This window comes from Cavia porcellus, unplaced genomic scaffold, assembly GCF_034190915.1.
Source record: "Cavia porcellus strain 051 isolate PalLab524CR breed Dunkin Hartley unplaced genomic scaffold, mCavPor4.1 scaffold_24, whole genome shotgun sequence".
In the NCBI taxonomy this organism is placed as follows: Eukaryota; Metazoa; Chordata; class Mammalia; order Rodentia; family Caviidae; genus Cavia; species Cavia porcellus.
The window spans coordinates 40,243,106-40,256,237 of NW_026947507.1; the positions used below are offsets into that span (position 1 = coordinate 40,243,106).

Genomic DNA, 13,132 nt, shown 5'->3' on the forward strand with positions numbered 1-13,132 from the left:
GTTACCACCAGGCTCCAGACACAGCAGGGCCCTCACTCTGAGGCTCCTCTCTGAGGCAGGAGTGTGGGGCCACAGCCAGGGGACCAGGATGTGCCACGCTTGCCCTGTGTTAGCTTTCTTTCCCTCCCATTCCTCTGTTTCTTCTTCTTTGGTTTTAGATTTGCAGCAACAGTGACTAGAAGGTACAGAGATTCCCCACAGTCCCCCATTGTCAATATCCCCCACCAGAGTGAGCATATGTTACAGCTGAGGAATCCTCTGATGCATCATTGTCACCCATACTTCTCCCTTGGGTTGGATGTATTCTGTAGGTTTGGACAAGCGTCTAATGACAGCATCCACCATAGCAGTGTCATGTAGAATAAGTCCACTGCCCTAAAAACCCTCCGTGCTCCACCTGTATATCCCTGGCACCTCCAACCCCCTGCAGCCATTTCGTCCATGGTCTTCAAAGCTGTACCTTTTCCAGAATGTCATGTACTTGGAACCACACAGTAGGCAGCCTTTTTAGATCGGCTTCCTTCAGTTGATACTATGGTCTAGATTTAAAATGTCCTCCCAGAGTTTCATGTACATAGAAGGTGATTGAATCATTGAATGCTATACTCATCAGTGAGTTTATCCACTAATGGGCTCATTGATGAATGTGCTATAAGGAGCTGGGACCTGGCTGGAGGTGACCACGGTGGAGCATGGTCTGGAAGGGTCTATTTTTGTCCTATCTCCTCCCTTCCTTCTCTCTCCCTCTGCTTCCTGGTTGCCATGGGTTGAACAGTTGTCCTCTGCCATACCCTACCATCATGTTGCTTCTGCCTTGGAGCCAGCTGAATGTGGATTAAACCATGAGCCAAAATAAACCTTTCATCCTTTAAGGGTATTTTGCCTCAGAAATGGGAAAGTAACTAATACAGTAGGCAATGCATTTACATTTTCTGTGTCTTTTCATGGCAGGATTCAGGGATCTGTATCTTTTTCAAATGTCCCAAATGAGTCAGTGGTAATTTGTCTATAGATTAGCATTCAGGGGTGACAGGATTAGAGAGCAGTAAGGTTTTCTTCTAGCTCTAATTGTTTAAAGACTCCAAAGCCAGGGTCAAAGTCATCCTTTTGTTTTGTACCTGGGAGATGTGGGGTGGTGCTGGGGGTACTGTACTGTAACACAGTGACAAGTAGGTGACAGGATGCAAGAAAAGCTCCATGTGAACAGCCAGAGAAAACAGCAAATTTATTCTACCAAACCTGATCAAATACTGCTCCTCAGCCTCCTCTTCCTTTCTTCTTTCCTCTGTCCTCTCTCCCCTCTCCTCCCTTCTTCCCTTTCTTCCCCTACCTTTCTTCTTCTCCTACTACACACTGTCTGGACAAGGAAACCTGGAACATTTTGTACAGGGTAACAAGGAAACCACCAGGAAATCACGCCACTCCTAAGACACGAAATGATTACACATTGATCACCCTGAATGGTTCCACTCAATATTTAATGTATTTGCTTATATCCTTAATCCATTCACCTGAAACAGAGTTACTGAAAATACAGTTCCTGCTGGCTGCCAAAAGGTAGGCCAAGGACCTCTTGGGGAGCAAACCACGGAGGGAAGCGGGGATCCAGAGGTCAGGTCTGACTCAGTGAAACTGCCTAAGCGGTAATGAGGAGCTAACCTGGAGCCAGCAGCAGCAAAGGAGGCTGGGCTCAGGGTTGGAGGACACAGACTTGTCTCACTTCTGCTGGCACCATGCCATGGCAGGGGCTGAGAACAGAAGAATCAGTGTGGGAAATGTAGGGTGAGAGATGCCATGAGTCCTAGAATATTTGAGAAGCCAAACATGACATAGGCAGGCAGTCAGACCTGACACTCAAGAGTCCCTGACTTAGCCTTTCTGTTCTGGCCAGCTCCACTCAGTCCATTCGCTTCCTCACTTGCTGGCAAGCAGTTGAGAGTCTGCTAGCAGTGTCAACCTACCTGGGCCACAGCACTGGAGCTTATTCCTTATCACTTGTCCCCAGGCCCTCAGACTAAGAGCTAATTCCCACAATAAGCTATCAGCCACTTATGGGGTTACCAGATGCTGCATGACCCCAAAGAGGTCAAGATGATTCTGAAAGCTGTGTCACCTCCCCTGGACTCACTCAAACCAGACAGTACATTTATTCTTGATTTGTCTTATACAAAATTCTCCTAATGTGTGTTTTGCATTCTCTTTACCCCTAATGAAATCTGAGCTCTGTAAACAACTCCGTGGGAAACAGTAGACTAAAGTTTAATCTGTCTCACTCTGGGACTTGGACACTCCTGGGGCTGTTCCTTGAATGATGACTCAAGCCTCCTTGGTCCCTGCTGAGGGAGACAGTGGGCAACACGTTTCTTAGACCTGAGCAGCGCTGCCACCTCAGGCAGTGCACTTGGGCAATCACCAAACACAAGACCCCTCTGTAGCCTGAGAAGGATGTCATGACTTTCTAAGAGGCTTGGGTTTCATTGGACAGAGGGTTTCAATTCAGCCTTTTCCTAGCAGTTTCTGCCCCAGGGCAAAGATTTCCCCTAAGCAACCAACCACAACAGGAAATACTCTCACCCTGCTTAATGAGTCCTCCTTGACTTAATCAGACATGGTGCCCAGCAGGCAATCCCGGCCTGCTCTGTGATCCTCCCAGAACACTTACTGTTAGTCTTTCTTCCTGAGATACCCCACCCTGGTCCCTTCAGAGTGGATGAAGTTACTTAAGGTCTAGAAGGTGCCCCTTTTGCCCATTACAGGAGTTCAGTACTGTATGAAAATCATGCACTTCTAGGACTAGTGCAAGAAGGAATGGCCCAGCTAGAGGACAGAGGTCAAGAGTGTCTGTGATGAACAAAGGGACCCAGGTTTTGGAGACTACAGCCACTACCCTTACTTAGTAATGGCTCTCTTCAACCAAAGAGCCCATTTAAAACCTCCTTTGCATCTCTTCTCCATGAGCCCTGGAAAATCCTTCACAAACAAAATGAGGATTGACATCCCCAAAGAAAGTCCTGCCCTCAGCATTGCCTTGTGGCTCCCTGATTGGACTCATGGGATGAGACCCTGGGTTAGGAGACTGTCACTTACTTTCCATCATTCAGGGTCCCTAAGTGGGACTGGGGCCTGCCTTTCCATGTGCTCACAGCTTTCACTGGAGAAGACAGTCCTGACCACAAGCCTGGCCCTGCTCACCCCTGGGCAGAATGACACCTTCTGCCTTCTATCTCTTGGCGGGGAAATCCCAGCTGAAGGGAGAAGCCAGTAACTGTTCCTCACTTAAACATGGAGGGCAAGTGGGGTTGTTCTAACCTGACAGTTTATCCCAATCCCCCGGCCACAGGTCCTGGACAGAGCTTTTCCTTGTGATCTCTCCCCTACCCCATCCTTAGAAGAAACACACACATGCCCACACGGCTAGACCTGTGTCCCTTTTTTCTTGCTACCCTGAATCTGGGGACTCTTGACCCCACCAAGTCTCCTTTTATGCAGAGAAGCAGACAGAAAAGTGCCCTTCAATCAAAGCTCAGCCGAGAACTGTCACTGCTTGATCTCTCTGTGTTATGTAGGGAAACTGTTGAGGGCACCCAGGATAGGGGATGGATTTCTTCCAACTGAGCAGCCTTCCTACTCTTGTAGATCAATAGGCTCATTGTTTCCCCTCACAGTTTTTCAGGGGCATCAGTGGTTCTAACCCTTGGTTGGGGCTTTTTACCACACTGCAACCCCAGCCGGTAGAACCCACTTCCGGTTCCCTGACCCACTGAATTGATCCTGTCTCCTTACCCAGGCTACTCCTGGGACAAGGCCTGTGATCTTCACCCACTCTCCTGCAGCAGGGCCTGGATTCCCCATCCCTGACTTGGTTCCCCAGTGAAAAAGAAGAGAGGAGACCCACATAGAATCAGGTCTCCTGGTGGAGAATATACACGAGTCTGGACCAGGAAGTTCCACATTTTCTGAGGATATCCATAGTAGGAACTTGCATTCATTTAGCTGTGGGCTACAGATGTCCCCATTGCTTAGTGTATGGAGCTATTTTAGTTAATTGTGACACAATCTTTGGGATTTTTCAATCATCACAAATGATGGAGAAATACAGAATTTGCCAGCTGGCAGAGACTGAGAGACATTGTCCAAAGCCTTCATGTGACACACGAAGGAACAGAGGCCCAGAAAGGCGATGTGGCTTTCCAAAGTCCTCCAGCAGTAAGGAGAGAACCTAGGATCTGAACTTGACACTTAACCCCGGGGCCAGCTCTTCACCTATCCCTTCCTTTGCCCCCTAGAGTCCCTGAGCTCTCTGAGCAGGGCCTGATAAACTGTTTCACAACTTTGATGAAGATGTTTTTCTGATGGAGCAGCTACACTATCAACAAGTATGTTTAACCCTAAAACTGTCACACATCCACCTGCAAGTCATGGAAACACACTGGATGGCCCCCCAGTTGCTGCAGTGATGTCTTGGAGGAGCAAGGCTACTGCTGAGTTGTATTTGAATGTGTCAATGACTGCAAGCAGGCCAAGGTTAAATTTAGCCTTGGCTTTTAAAGCAAGTCCACTGTAAATCTACTTCTTGTGCATAAACAATGTGTTATCTGTGTGGATTCTTTATAACTATCTTTACCAATGTATTTCTTTTATTTTTTCAATGACTCATTTGTTTATCTATCCAGGAGTACACCCCAAACCCCTATGACATTTCAGCGTTGCAATGGGCACCAGGGATGCAAGGACAAATAAGGATTGTCTTTGCCCTCAGATCACTTGAACTAACAGCCAACACAGAGAAGGTGCCAGGATGTCAGAGCCGGCATAGAACTCAGGGACCCCTAGCCAAATCCCATATGGAGAGGAAACTGAGGTTGAGGTTGGGGAAAAGCCAAGATCCCTCCATTCTGAGACCACTGGTCCTTCCCATGCAAGCCACTCTGCACTAAGCCGCTCTATCTACTCAGGAGGCCAAGGGTCCAGATGGCTGCCCTGGAATTCCAGTCCCTCCCAGTTCCAGCCAGAACCTTCAGTGCCAAGCTGAGCTAGCTGTGGGGACATAGGGTTACAGGACCCAGTCTCTGTTTTGGACACAAAAATGCTGTGAAGCAATCGCAGGCAGCCCAGCATGTGTGGCCCTGAGACAGGCAGTATGCAGCCGTGAGGAGCACAGCAGAGCACAGAGGCAGGCAGGGCCAGCAGAGGCCACTGCACATTTCGCAGATGCTCTCTCTTCCTTGTGGCTTCCCTTGTCATAATTGTTTCCCAGGGTGCTGAGGGGATCCATGACAATAGGTCTCGCCTTGGCCAGACTCCAGCAAGAGGCCTCTGGGTCCTCCTCTTAAGAACTGGGCCTCCACCTTGGCCTAAAAAGTCTTGAATGAGACACTGACATCATTTCTAACTACTCCAGGCCACATCTCTAGGATCCGCCAGACTTGCCCTACTTTGAGGGCCTGTCTGGAAAAGCTCAAGGCTGCTCCCCAATTTACTATTGCTTCTAGCCAACACTTGCGCATAGGACCTCTGTCTCCAGCCTCCTGGGAGGTTAGGAGTTTAATAAGCACCAGTTTCCCGTGTGACAACTCCCTTCCTGCTCTTTGCAACTCTTCACCTCCCCAACCGTACTGACCCCTCTCACCGCATCCATGACCTCTCACTCTGCCTTTGAAACCCTTTGCCTCCGTACAACCAAGATTGCATCTAGTTTATGTTAGATTCTGTTCCTTACTACAGTATTTACTGTGGTTGAATCTGATCTTAATACTGTCCCCACTTTGTCTTCCACATCAGAGGTGACCATGACGTGGGCCATCGTCTGTGGCAAGCTGGTCAATGTGGGCTGCACTCACAGTCTGTGGCACTGCTTTGTATGTGGAGAAGGCCATGAAGGGCTGCATGGGCTTAGAAGTCCTGTCCAAGCCACTGGGAGGGAGATTATTACGGTCACGCAGATTCCCTCAGAAATCCGAGCTGGGGGTCTGGAGAGGACGTGAGACAGGGAGTGCACAGTCAACAGGCCCTGTTGGAGATGGGACCCCATGACTGGCTGCCCCAGTGGTAATGGCCCCCAGAACAGCCTTGGATTCTGAGTGTCCTTCTAATTCAGGCTCTACAAAGCCCATTTGTATGATGGGTCCTAGGAGCCTAAAAGCTTCCCAGATGCCATTACTCAAAGTGACTCAGATGAGTCTCTGGTCTTGGCTACAAACAAACCCTGAAGAATGCCACAGGCCCATCTAAGCGCTGCCTAGCTACCTGCCTGTGAGCGTGGTAGGGAGGAGGATAGTGAGTTTGATGGAGGGGCAAAGTGATTTCTATGCAAAGGAGACCTAGGCTGATTCTAAACACAGGAGTAGGGCCAGAATGCTGGCCTCATCCCTGGCCAGCACCACCTCTTTTCACCAAACTTCCTGAACACTGGTAGAGTAGTGGTGGTGGGGACTATAGCACAATCATGGAGGTGGCACACAGAGGGTCACCAGCAGTCCATTCAGCAGTTGGTAGGTCATCTTCAAGGAGTCTCCCTGAGGACATCCCAGGCCCCAGCTGCTGGAACAGGGGTCGAACCCTTGAAAGCCTGTTTGCCTGAGTGACTGTTTGCAGACTGACTGCAGGAACATGGGTCTCACCCCTCCAATTGGATTAGTCTATTCTCAACTTCCTCTCTTATCCCCAGAGTGCTGCTCCTGGCTTCTCAGCATACTAGGGGAGGGGGACTAGAACATCCGGCAGAAGCCTGGCTCCTGCTGTCAGCAACTTTCTGCACACTAATGCAAACTAGATGTGATTCCTTCAGCAAGGCAGCTCTGGAATGGTCCAGGAATTCCCTGCTAGGGCCAAGGCCACTCTCGGGCTCCTCATGCAGACTTTATAAATCTCCTAACATGTGGGATTCTCTTCTCCAAGGAGGCGTGTCTTTGCTCTCACTGTCTTATACAGTACATATGTGTATATCTATATGTAGGAAGAGCAGGGTCCCACATGAAGCAGATGGGGCCTCCCCCAAAATGCCCTGCAGTGACTCCCTGAGCACCAGAGCTGGAAGTGGCCTTGGATGTTCACCTTGAGCCCCTCCTTCCACTTCAAACACTGGAGCAGGGTCCTTTGTGGACCATACCTGACAGCTGCTCATCCTGCCTCCAGGAATGGAAGGGAACTCACAGGACCTCTCGGGAATCCATTCCTGGCTTTTCAAACCAGCATCTGTTTTTATTTTCCAGGCCCTGGCATCTCAAGATGTCTCCAGTGCTTTTTCATACAATGATCCCTTACCTTATTATGCTGTGGTTTTCAGCAGTTGCTGGGGAGTGAGATGTGGAACATCTTTCTCTCAGCACCAAGGAGCAAATGGCTTCCTCACTCTGCTTCTCAGGGGGCCGAGGGAGACCTCTTAGTGGACAGCAGCTGCAATCTCTCAGACCTGGTTTCCGGAGCTGGGGCAGCCTTACAGCCACCTCCTGACAGCCAGCTTTGGCTGTGCCCAACTCAGCCCCCAAATCCAAACACAGCAAAGCCATGTCCTGGGCACTTCCGGAGAGGCTTCCCAGGTCAGGTGAGAACATAAAGGGAACAAAGGCATGAATACTGCTTCTCTGCACACAACTCACTGCAAAGCGCTTGCCTCCTGCATCCTCTCATCATTCCCCGCAATGGAACAAGAAGGGAAAGGGCCCCTAAGAGTCACATGATTTGCCCAGGGTCACAGTCGGCTCCACAGACAGGCTCCAGTCGGCAGGAAGAACATAAACCTCTCTCTTTCTAACCACAAGGTCAACTCTCAGGCTGAACACTTGACGTCCCTAACAGCCTTCTCCAAATTCGAGGTGGTGTTTATCTAGCTCAGGACAGCTCTGTGGGACAGCTTAGCTTTTTTCCTGCCCTTGATCCCAAGGGACTGAGTCCTAGGCTTATAGTCGTGGTTCTCAGCCCTGAATGTGTACAGGAATCACCAGGAAACCAGAGCTCGTGGCAGTTCTGAAGAGGGCACAGGTGGTCTCCACACACAGCCAGGGCACTGTTACAGAGGATGGATCTGGGGATGTGCCCTATATGAAGGGTCTTCCTGATGTACCCTATATGAAGCACGTAGAAGCTCCTGGGAAGGCTTTCTGGACTGGTTCCTCTACGAGGAACAGCGCTTGCTATTCTCTCCTTTACCTCTGTGCACTCCTCCTATTACAATGAATGAATGAACATGTGGGTGAGTGAATGAATGCGTGGGTGAATGAATGGGTGAATGAACAGGACTTACACCACTCTGTGAGGTGCTGAACATGGAACGGGTCACTCAGCCCCAGACTGCGGGGCTGTGCATCAGAAGGGCCCTCCAGCCCAAGGAACTTCGCTTCTGAAGGAGAGGAGCAAAGCCGAGCTAAGCCTGGAGTAATACAGCCCTTGATGTTTGTTTTTCCTGCCTCCCAGTCTCCCTGCCAAAGCAAAACGAGGAAAGAAAAGAGGTCGTGGAGAAGAGAAATAAACACATGGAGCTGGGAACCCGGCTCTGCCTTCCTGCAGCTGCAGAGAAGGGCCCCCGCGATAATTTGGACCATCTGCCCATTAAGGAAGTTGGACTTTCATTCTATTGTAAAGAAAGGACTCCCCGTACCCCAGCCGGCCTGCAGCCCCGGCCTGCCGCCATGCCTGCCCTAGCTGGGTGACACTTTGCAACAGGAAATGTGATCCGAATGCGAGCACAGGAGCCACCCCCAAGCTCGAGCAGGGATTTCTCCTTAGGCTCTCCTGCAGGGCATGGTTTCCAACATGGCCTGTGCACAGCGCTGTACAAAATGTTATTCCTGGGGCAATTTGTGCAGAAGTTGGTGCAAAGCATTTTTATGGCTCTCTGTCAGCGGGTGGAGGTGTACCATTTAATAGGTGAGGAAGTCGAGGCTCAGAGAAAAAAATGACTTTTTCCAGTCCCATGATGAAAGGACCTCACCAGGGTCTCCATTGTGTTGTCTCTGATATTGGGGTCACATGGGGTGTTCTGGAATTAGCTGTAAGGAATACTTACAAAACAGCTACATCCCAATTTCCTATTATCTATCTTCTATTTTGCTCTTTACACTTCACGTTTCTCGTCCAGGAGAAACCAAGTGATCTTTAAACTCGTGTTCTCATTGATTTCACTCAACATGATGGTCTTGAGATGCACCCATTTTCTTACAGGTAGCAACTCCCCATGATGAAATATATAAAATGGAAACCAAAGAAAGAAAAAGAAGTACCTCCTGAGGCACCACGGCTGACCACACACTCATCTTCTCTAACTCCCGGCCCCCACCTCGGCTTGTCTCCTTGACTCTACTGCTTATTATTTGGAAATTGGGAATTTGTCTCTTTGATGTTACTGCTCCAGGGCCCCTGGCTTCTCACAGGTATTTATCTGCAATAGAGATACGCCTGATCAAATAATAAATGAAGAGCTTTTCCTGCCCAGGGGAGCTCACCCACAGTGGGAGGACGTCATTAAGGCCCAGAGACTCTTCTCAGAGCAGGATTTGTGGGAATTTCCTGGATGGCCTGGGGGGATAGTTGACCACTTTTTTCTTTTTTGCTTCTGGGCTTCTCAAAGGCCAGCTAGAGGTTGGTGTCAACTAGCATTTAGGACTAGAAAGAGCCTTGGGGAGCTCAGAGAAAAATGACAGGAGCTTGAGAGCTCATATCAGCAGGCCTGGGGCTCCCTTAGCCACACACTGTGAGGAGACGCTGACATTTACAAGGCCTCCCAGGACCCACGCCCATGCCTACTGGTCTCCTGGGAGGGCCTTCTCTCCTCTAGCCCTGGGTTTCCATCTTTGTTCTGCTCCCCCAAGTTTCAGGGCTAAGAACTTCGTTCGCTAGGATGCTTTCTCACCCCACACTGTAAATCCTCAAGAGGCAGCCTGGAGAATCAGCTTAGCACATTCTAACTTTCCAAGCCTGGGCTTGGCGATGACCTCTCAGTGGTTTCTACTTCTGCTGGTGGGGCTGGGGACACACTTTGGAGCATTCCTCTGCAACACGCATGAGCTCAGCGACAGGGGTGGCTGGGTCCCAGGGGTGTGGAACTCAACACAATCTTGATAGAGGATCGTGATGAGCGATGAGGCATTGCAGCAAGTGACCCTCTGGGCCCTGAGTCAGCAGGGAAGTCAGCAGGAGTCCCTGTCTCCACACAAGCCCTCCCTTGGTGGGCTCAGCTTCGCCTGTCTTTCGTCTCCCTCTCTTCCATCCAAATTCTACAGCTTCCTGCAGAAAAGAGGCTGGACTGCAGCTCCAAGGGAGGTAAGTCTGTCTAGCACCGGTCCCACGTCCCTCCAAGGGTTTTGTCCATTTCCAAGGACAGGAAGGGACATGGAGCCAGGAAGTGAAGCGGTGGGCACCACCCTGGAGACCGCAGTGCTCTCCGCACATGTAGCCTCCCACCATCTCCAGGGAGGGCTCGAGGTCACAGGGATTAAGAACAGTTCTCAAATTTGTTTGAAATGTTTTCCAAATAAACAGCTCTGCTGCTCCTAGCTTCAATGTGAGTCTCAAGTTCATCTGGATTTAGAGCTTTCTTTGCCTAAAACCCACATCAAAGATCTGATCGTCAGTTCCCTGGGGGTTTCAAGGTGTTGTTTTTCTAGAAAATTCTGCACTCCCTTCAGTCTGAGGTTTTTATTCCCCAAAATGTTCTCTGGCAGGGCAAATCCTAGAAACTGTTTGCCACAGAAAAAAAACAGGAACTCGGAGCAACAGAGCTGGTTCCAGGCAGCACTCTGCTAGAGTATAGGGTGGAAGCAGCCAATCTGCCTCAGTCCTGCTTACACACCTGCCAGCCCTCACACAAACTCCAGACAACGGCTTGTTTATTTTTTCCAGCTAGCAGTTCTCAGGCTTTGGCCCCTGATTCCTTCCCCCACCTAGCACACAGCACAAATATTAGCCACCCCCGTAAGTGCTGTTTATAAGATATGAATGTAAAAGCCTGGCACAGCAGATTGCCTTGAGTTCAAGGCCAGCTTGGGCTACATAGCAAGACCTTGTCTCAGGAAACCAAGGGGAAAAAAATGAATGTAAAATGACTACCTCAGCTGATCCTGCCTCTCAGGAAGCCCCCGCCCTCCAGTTGCCCTCCTGGCTTCTGTGTGTATTTGTGTAGGGTACTGGGGGTCAAACCTAGGTAGAGCTTAGGGTGTAGCAAGCTACTGAGCTACATCCCCAGCCCTTTTGGTTTTGAGACAGGATCTTGGTAAGTTGCCCTGGTTGGCCTCAAATTTGTAATCGTCTTGCCTCAGCCTCCTGAGCAGCTGGGATTACAGGTATGCATCACCTGCTTGGCCTCTACCTAGCTTTTTAAAGGAGCTAGGTTTTTACTTCTGCCAGGCCCTCTTGCATCTGTGTGAAGCCACCCAATACAGATCAACCAGAATTGAACTCTTGTCTGCACTCAGCAATCTGAATGCTCCTTGGAAGGAGTCACCAGAGCTTTCTGGAAAAGTCACTGAGTTTGTTTTTGGAAAGTTAAGATAAGATCTTGGCAAAACCGACCATCTGAAGGGCAGATATCGTCTCTGCACAGAACAAGGGGGAAAAAAAGAAAATTGCATCCAAAGAAGCTCAGGGACCAGCCTCAGGGCCACATCTTTGCTCTCCGCCACTTCTGAGTGCCTGTTAACAGGATGACTTTTGGAAAGCTGTTTTGGGAGGCTCTTTGCCAGTGAAATCAACCGTAAGAAGATTGGAACTTTCAGCTACCAACCAACATCTGATAAGGGTCTAATTACCAATGGCCAACAGTTTAACAAATCATGGTTAATCAATCAGTCATGTTTATGTAATGAAGCCCTATAACAGCTCAAAGGGCAGGGCTGGAAGACCTGCTAGGCTGTGGCGCACAGGGAAGTACAGGGGAGGGGTGAGCCTGAACCCGACCCATGTTGTTGCACCCAGTGTGTGCGTCCCTGCGGCTGTGGCTGAGCTGTTTTCCTGAGTTCTGTGAGTTGTTCTAGCAAAGAACTGAACTCAAGGAAGGGGTCATGGGAACCCCCAATCTACAGCTGATTGGAATTAGAAGCAGCCCCAATAGACAGATGTGCAATCCGTGAGTCTGCGCCATCTCCAGAGGGACTCAGCTAGAACTGAGCTCTGGCTGGTGCTGCTCCCTGCAAAGAACCAGCTGGTGGCTTCCGGGTGCCCAGAATGCCACGCCCAGGCCCCTGACCACTGAGATGCTCCCTCCCTACCTGTGGGCCTTGGTTTTAATTTCCAACACCCCAACCTCCTGTGCCAAACTCAGCAGAGTTATCAGAGGCTGCTTTTGCTCACATCTGTTCTGTTCACCTGAGACACCATCACCTTCCTCATCCCTTGGGACTTAGCTCAGACACCTCACTGACTTTGTCCCCAAGGCCCTTCTCTACTCCCCTGTGATGGTCAATGAGTCTTTTACCTGCCACCCGTGAGTTTCCAGCTGTTAGGCGCCTGGGGCGTGGCAAAGGCTCCACAAACATTTGCCCAGAAAATGAATAAAACAACGCTCTCTACCCAAAATGCTTCTCTTCAATCCGTGCAGCCACCTTTTCCTCAGAAGTATGAAGGGGCCAGTTTCCCCTTCCTGCACACCCCACTCAGTCCCTGCGGCCCCTGCCTCTCTCCTAGCATCTCTGAGGGTCCAGGCACCCGGATCCCTGCTCTCCCCAGAGCTTGCTCTGCTCACTTTCAATTTGTTCCCAACATTATCTCATTGGCCACTGTCCGAGCTCCTGGTTCCTGTCTCTCTCTCACCACTGTCTCCCATGCCCCTGTGGTTTTTGCCTCAGGAACATTTTCCAGAGTAAATTTTGTGTCTGCATGTTTTTTTTAATCCCTAGACATAAACTTTGGGAAGGAAATAGTTGAAAAGCCCTTTCCTGGTTCCAAATACACAGGGTGACAGAAGAGTACAGTGAATGTTGAATTTTTTTAAATTGTCACAATAAAAGATATAGTTGCCATTAATCCTCCTCTAAATATTCCTGTGGCTTTGAACACACTTATCCCGCCCTTCTTGCTGCTTTCTGAAGCAGTTCCGGAAGTCCTCTTTCATGAGTCTCTTTCCAAGGTGTGATAAAAAAATACGGTGAATGCTGCTGCCAAGTGCCACCCAAAGGAAAAGCAGGCTGGTAAAAACACTGCA

General features: G+C 49.7%; 1 protein-coding gene across 2 annotated transcripts in view; it reads right to left on the reverse strand.

The window, feature by feature from the left end:
• Scara5 (scavenger receptor class A member 5) overlaps positions 1-13,132 on the reverse strand; it is a 96,303-nt gene that overhangs the window by 7,298 nt on the left and 75,873 nt on the right. The window lies entirely within an intron of this gene.